This window comes from Onychostoma macrolepis, chromosome 12 (assembly GCF_012432095.1).
Source record: "Onychostoma macrolepis isolate SWU-2019 chromosome 12, ASM1243209v1, whole genome shotgun sequence".
NCBI lineage: Eukaryota > Metazoa > Chordata > Actinopteri > Cypriniformes > Cyprinidae > Onychostoma > Onychostoma macrolepis.
Window position 1 is genome coordinate 24,470,623 of NC_081166.1, and position 6,181 is coordinate 24,476,803.

A 6,181-nucleotide genomic window follows, 5' to 3' on the forward strand; every position below is an offset into this window, starting at 1 on the left:
CCGCGCCTACTGCGCATGCGCAGACACATAGGAAGCATTTGGAACTTGGAGTTCTTTCGCGTTTATGGATGGAAAATAAATTCTTATAATCACCTATAAATATGCGAATAGATTAAGACGAGCTCTGTCGATATACTCTGACACTCAAGTAAATATGTTTGTTTTCGCAAGTCTGAGTCAGTTTTAATAAATGCAGGCTTTAGCTCAACAATAGAACTACAACACCCAGCAACTCCCACACTTTGTCGCTCTCTAGTGAGTACGAGGGGTGGGAGGCCCGTTGGGCCATTCAACTCTGTCCCTTCCCCCACAGCCACCCTGGACCACAACAACACATCACCACCCTATCAACATCATCATGGCATGTCATTTATTATCCACACACAGACTTGATCTCTGGAGTAAACTCTTTGTGAAACAGTGTGTATGCAAGATGTTTTAAAAAATTTTCAGAACTTGGCCTACAAGTATCAGTTTGTTATATTAAGAAATAAAAGAACATATTCAAAATAAAATCCATTTACATGTATATATTTATATTAATATAACTTATATTAATATAAATATATGTATAAACATATTTTTCTTAAACATGCTTGTGTGTACATTGCATGTGTATATTACATTATATTAGTGCTGTCAATCGATTAAAAATTTGATCATGATTAATCACAAATTTAAAATACTAGGATTTACCTGAAAATGTGTTGAAAAAGAAATGCATGACAAACTAGTTTAAGGAAACAGAACCTTTCACACTTCCGCCAGGTATGAGACATAATCATAATTATTCTTTTATCATTATTCTTTTGTTTTTATTCAGCCATTATCAGCCTTTAAACTGGCAATAAAATGTTTACCAAGCCACATCGCTTCAATCCCAGTATACATTTACCCAACTATTATCAAAAGTATTTCTAAATAAATACAACAAAACATTTTCTTGCGACCTTACGTGAAGTATTATGACAAAATGCATTATGAAGAAGAATTGGACCTGTTCTGCAGGTGCATTAGAGCTAATATTAGCATCATGCTAATAATAAGACAATTATGAGATTAATAGTACATTTTTACTCAGAACTCACTTCAAACCACCATCGAGTGTTTGTAATAACTTCCTTTTGCGATCACATGTGGAATTTGGTCGTTTACTGTTGTTAAAATATGCTATTTATAACCTATTATATCACTGCACAAATTAGCATTTCAGATGTACACATTCAACTAAAAAAAATCACATACAAATATCCTATCGTAATCGTGTGTTTCTTATCTTATATAATATATAGTGGCAGTTGTCATGTTTATTTCTGCTGCTCTGGCTGAAACCTTGTTTGATGTTACAACCGCCTCTCCGTTCTTAAGTTGCCATGTATACATTCCAAGTATAATACACATTAGTAAAAGGATCGATTTCAATTTTTATTTGTCTATATACACCTTGGGCGGCCGTGGTACATTATAAAAGTAGGCCAAAAACCGCAACCCACGGCTCTGTAATTTTTCCCGCGACTGTATTTTCAAAATAGCCCACTTGTGCCGCTGCCCTGGCAACACAGGTGCTGTCCCCTCATCACACAATGATAACCTTCCGCGCTGCGATGACGGGAAGAAGTTGGGGTCAAACCTTATCAAGCGATTAATCTACGTTAAAAAAAATATTAACGCGTTAAATTTTTTTGATTAATCGCATACGCATGTATGAACGCGTTAACATTGACACCCCTACATTATATATATAACACATATTATCAAAATCACTTACCTGGACTTTTCCATTAAATGTTCCCTCCTGGTGGAATGACCTGCCCAACTCAATCCGAACTTCAAGAATCGGCTGAAAACACATCTCTTCCATCTTTACTTGACCCCCTAACTCTAGCACTCTCTATTCTAATTCTATTCTTTAAAAAAATAAAAATAAAATAAAATAACTGCCCCCTTTTGACTTGCACTCTATTCATTTACTAACTAACTAACATTAGCTTTCCTATTCTTTTTTTTTTGTATTCTAACTATTTGTTTTCTCTTTTTTATTATACAGTTAAAAAAAGAAAAAAGCCTTAACAGCTTGCCCTATTCTTCAGCTTGTTTTTATTCTTTAATAAAAAAAAAAAAAAAACCTTGCTGCTTTAGGCTCTTTTGTTGATTCTGATTGCTTCCATTGTCCTCATTTGTAAGTCTCTTTGGATAAAAACATCTGCTATATGACTAAATGTAAACAAAAACTTTTGATAACACTTTAGAATAGGGAATGCTTATTCACTATTAACTACAACTCTTCCTTCGGTAAATTCCTAATTTGCTGCTTATTAATAGTGCGGTAGTTGTTAAGTTTAGGTATTGGCTAGGATTAGGGATGTAGAATAGGGTCATGTAGTATAAGGCATTAATATGTGCTTTATTAGTACTAATAAATGGCTAATATTCTAGTAATATGCATGCTAATAAGCAACTAGTTAAGAGACCCTAAAATAAAGTGTTACCAAACTTTTAAATTGGATGTGATTAATCATGATCAATCATTTGACATATGTGTGTGTGTATATGGAACTATTATTTTGTAAGTTCCCTGTATTTGTTTAAGATATTATTACTTAATCAAAACAACCCAACTGCAGTTTGATTGATATTACTTCCCAGGTGAAAAAGAAATATATTTAAATTGTGCTTTTTCAGACACACTTAATATATTTATATTATACTGTACTAATTGCATATTAAATGTATTATTTTGAAACAACTTTAAGTATATTGAGTGTATTTCAAGATATGCTTAAGTTCAATTTTAATCTGTTTGTAATATATTTAATATATTGAAATTGTTTAAATTGGAACCACTTTAAGTATATTTAGTGCAATTTAAGTGTATTTTTAAAAATACATTTAAAATGTACTTTTAACACTTCATGAACTACAGGTAAGGTATATTTGAAGCATCGTTTTAATGTGCTTCAAGTACATTTCAATTGTATTTCAGCTTATTAGAAATGCATTAGCATTCCACTACTAGTATATTATATTTATTAGTATTATATTTTTCAATATACACGTACACTTTGATATTTAGAAAACTTTAATGTATTATATATTGTGTACATTACAAATATTCATGAAGTACATTAAAAAAAGTACAGCAGCATATATACTTTGGTGAAAGAAAAAAAACCCATACTATTAAATGTATTAAAAATGCACTTGAAATACAAGTATGTTTATAGTTTATATGTTTATAGTATTTTTGTATTACTACAAACATACTCGAGTACATTTTAAAACATTACACAAAAACATAAATGAAAAAAAGACTGAAATGCTATGGAAGAGCCATCTTATCAATTTGTAGAGCATTTCAGTTATACCTGTATTACTGAAAAGTAAAGAATTTTACATCAATGAATAAATAAAAATTACAACGCAATTTTCTGAAGAAAAAAAAAACATGTAAAGTGAATAGATGTGTGTGCAAAGACTGAAGATGATAAAGTTCAAGCAACAGAATAGGGAGGGATGGAGGGGTTTTGGAGGTGGACGAGGAGATGGTGTAGGGATGGTGATGAGAGGATGACGATGATGCCCTGGCGGCTTAGATGGAGTTTGGCACATGGCACAGACCCAGAGCATCCCAGTGCTGACAACACACGGCGGAGTCGAGGGAGGGAGGAGCCGAGATGTAGATGGTGTGGCTGCCGACATCTGGGGGCCGACCGATGGAGACAGAGCTGGTGGATCTGAAGGCGCAGACGGAGGGCTGATGGAGCTGAGCATCGTCGCAGGTTCCGGAGACCTGGGCACAGCCTAGTCAGTAGTGTCTTGCAACTATTCCTTTGCTTGTCTCTGCACTCAGATTTCAGTTTGTCTTCTATAGCAGCTGATCTGAAAAACAACAAATGTTAATATTTCTTACACGCACACACACAAAAAAGGCAAATGATGATTGATGATTTGTTTTCTATTTAAGAATGACAGAACAATGTACCTGGTCGGAAATATAGTCAAAAACCTTCCCAGCCTCAGCAGTTTCAGATGTACTGTATGCTTTTATAAGCAACCCTTCTTACAATTTAATCTTTGTTCTTATCTGTAATGAGAAATATGTATATTAGAAAATAAAGTCATAAGGTTGTCATACTTGAACAAATATAGACACCAATCAACCACTACCACAGTTTGCTGATCAGCTCAAGACAAAGTAACTGCATGTTCATAACCATGGTTTTTCAAAGATCATTAACCTCATTACAATGAAGCCAAATTGTTCAGGAAATCAGAAATAAATATACTTCATGTTGCAAATAAAAGAATGTTAATGTTAACTAATTTTATTTTATTTTTTTCTGCCAATGCATGTGTCAAAAACATGACTGGTACAGACAAATAACGTTAATTAAATACAAATCTTACCTGAAGTCACAGTGAGGTTCTGAAGCCAGACACCATACACGCTTGCAGAAGCTGGTAATAATAAGAACATATCGCTTTATGCCATGGTCTGTCTGAATACTCGATTCTGATTGGCTGGCAGGTGTTGATTAAATTCGTTGAACTGCACAGGTATGGTGCGTTCAAGTCATGTCAGATACATCGTATTTACGAGTTGAACGCACATGAACGCCACCACAAAGTCGTTATTACGAGTGGGAAACTCGGAATTTTCTTTAAGCCCCGAGTTTCCGAGTTGGGGGCGTGTCAGTGAAAAAACATGTCGGATGCAAGGGATGCATTTTTTTTTGTAATGTACAATAAAACTATATAAGTTACATATACAAAATATTATATTAATGTATAATTATAATAGAATATATAATTATTCAGTTTACATCACCTTCATAAATTAAATAAAAACGGAAAAAAGAAAAAACACAATGATGCACATTCTTCTTTCAATATTTTGTAGATGTAGAGTTTAAAAAAAAATAGTTGAATTGTGTAGAAAAGTTAAATCGCCATCTTTTTCCGACCAAAGTGACTTCGTAATAACGACTTGTCAACTCGTAAGTACGAACGTCCCAGGAAGACTTGAACGCAGCAGTAGTTCCAGGTCAGTTTAATCACGTTCTATATTAATTCGCTTCCTAGAAACATTGGTAACCATAGTAACATACAGTTACAGTTACAGTTGAATAGTAATGCAGACGAAAATAACCGTCATTTTTATCGTTCCGGTCAAATATTGCAGCACGAATATTATTAACATCTTTAATATGTGAATGCTGGCAAATGACCATGGCATAAACGAGATAATCAACGGCTAGCTGTGCATTAAACGATTTGAATGCACTTCGCCTCCACGTCGTGCATTCAAATCGTTTAATGCACAGCTAGCCGTTGATTATCCCTTACATATTTTCTAATTAATTTCATAGTTCCCCAAAACAATTTGAATTCTGCCATCACTCACCCTTAAGATGCTCCAAACCATCTAAGACTTTCGTTCATTTTCGAAAGAAAAGCGGAGATATTTTAATGAAATCTGAGAGATGTAACGTTATGCCCTCCGATGAAAAGATTCATCAAAGATGTTCACGTTTCAAAAAGTTCATCGCAAAAAAAAACATCGCCAAAGTAATCCATATGAATTGCGTGGTTTCCTCCAAGCGCCCTAAAGAGACACGATCGCTCTATAATACTGTTTAAATTTAGACTTATATTCACATTCAAGGGACATTTGCACGCACATCATATTTGATTTACGAAGCTCTCTGCTGCGAGCTCATTATCATACGAACCAATCAGAGCCGTTCAATGGCTCTGGAACCAATCAGGTTTAGTCTGTGTTGTTTGAATTTAAACACAAATAAACGTGTTTTTTTTTTTTTTTTCTCATTTCAGATATGATGTTGAAATCCTTGTGGGAATTTCAGAAATGTATATTAGAAAATAAAGGCGTCAAGCTTGAACAAGTTTATAAACACCTAGCTTATAACAATTAATGTATCATGTAATGAACAACAGCCTAATCAACCAAAGTAGCATAACCCATATTAAACAACATATTTTAAATACTGCAATGGTTAATAATATTTGACAAAGGTTTGTACATTGTAAATGTAAAAATGTTTTTCAAAATATCGTACTTTTCAAATATTAAAATGATAAATACATAAATATTTAAAATATAACCATGTGTAGGCCTACTGCAATATAAAGTACATTAAAAACCTACTAAAAGTGTAAT

General features: G+C 33.5%; 1 long non-coding RNA gene across 1 annotated transcript; it reads right to left on the bottom strand.

The window, feature by feature from the left end:
* Window positions 1–3,337: 3,337 nt before the first annotated feature.
* Window positions 3,338–5,478, bottom strand: LOC131551421 (uncharacterized). Its single transcript, XR_009273763.1, has 4 exons — window positions 5,405–5,478; window positions 4,408–4,458; window positions 3,983–4,084; window positions 3,338–3,879 (listed from the first exon to the last, which is right to left on the bottom strand). It is a non-coding gene; the product is annotated as an uncharacterized LOC131551421 (long non-coding RNA).
* Between the last annotated feature and the right edge of the window lie 703 nt (window positions 5,479–6,181).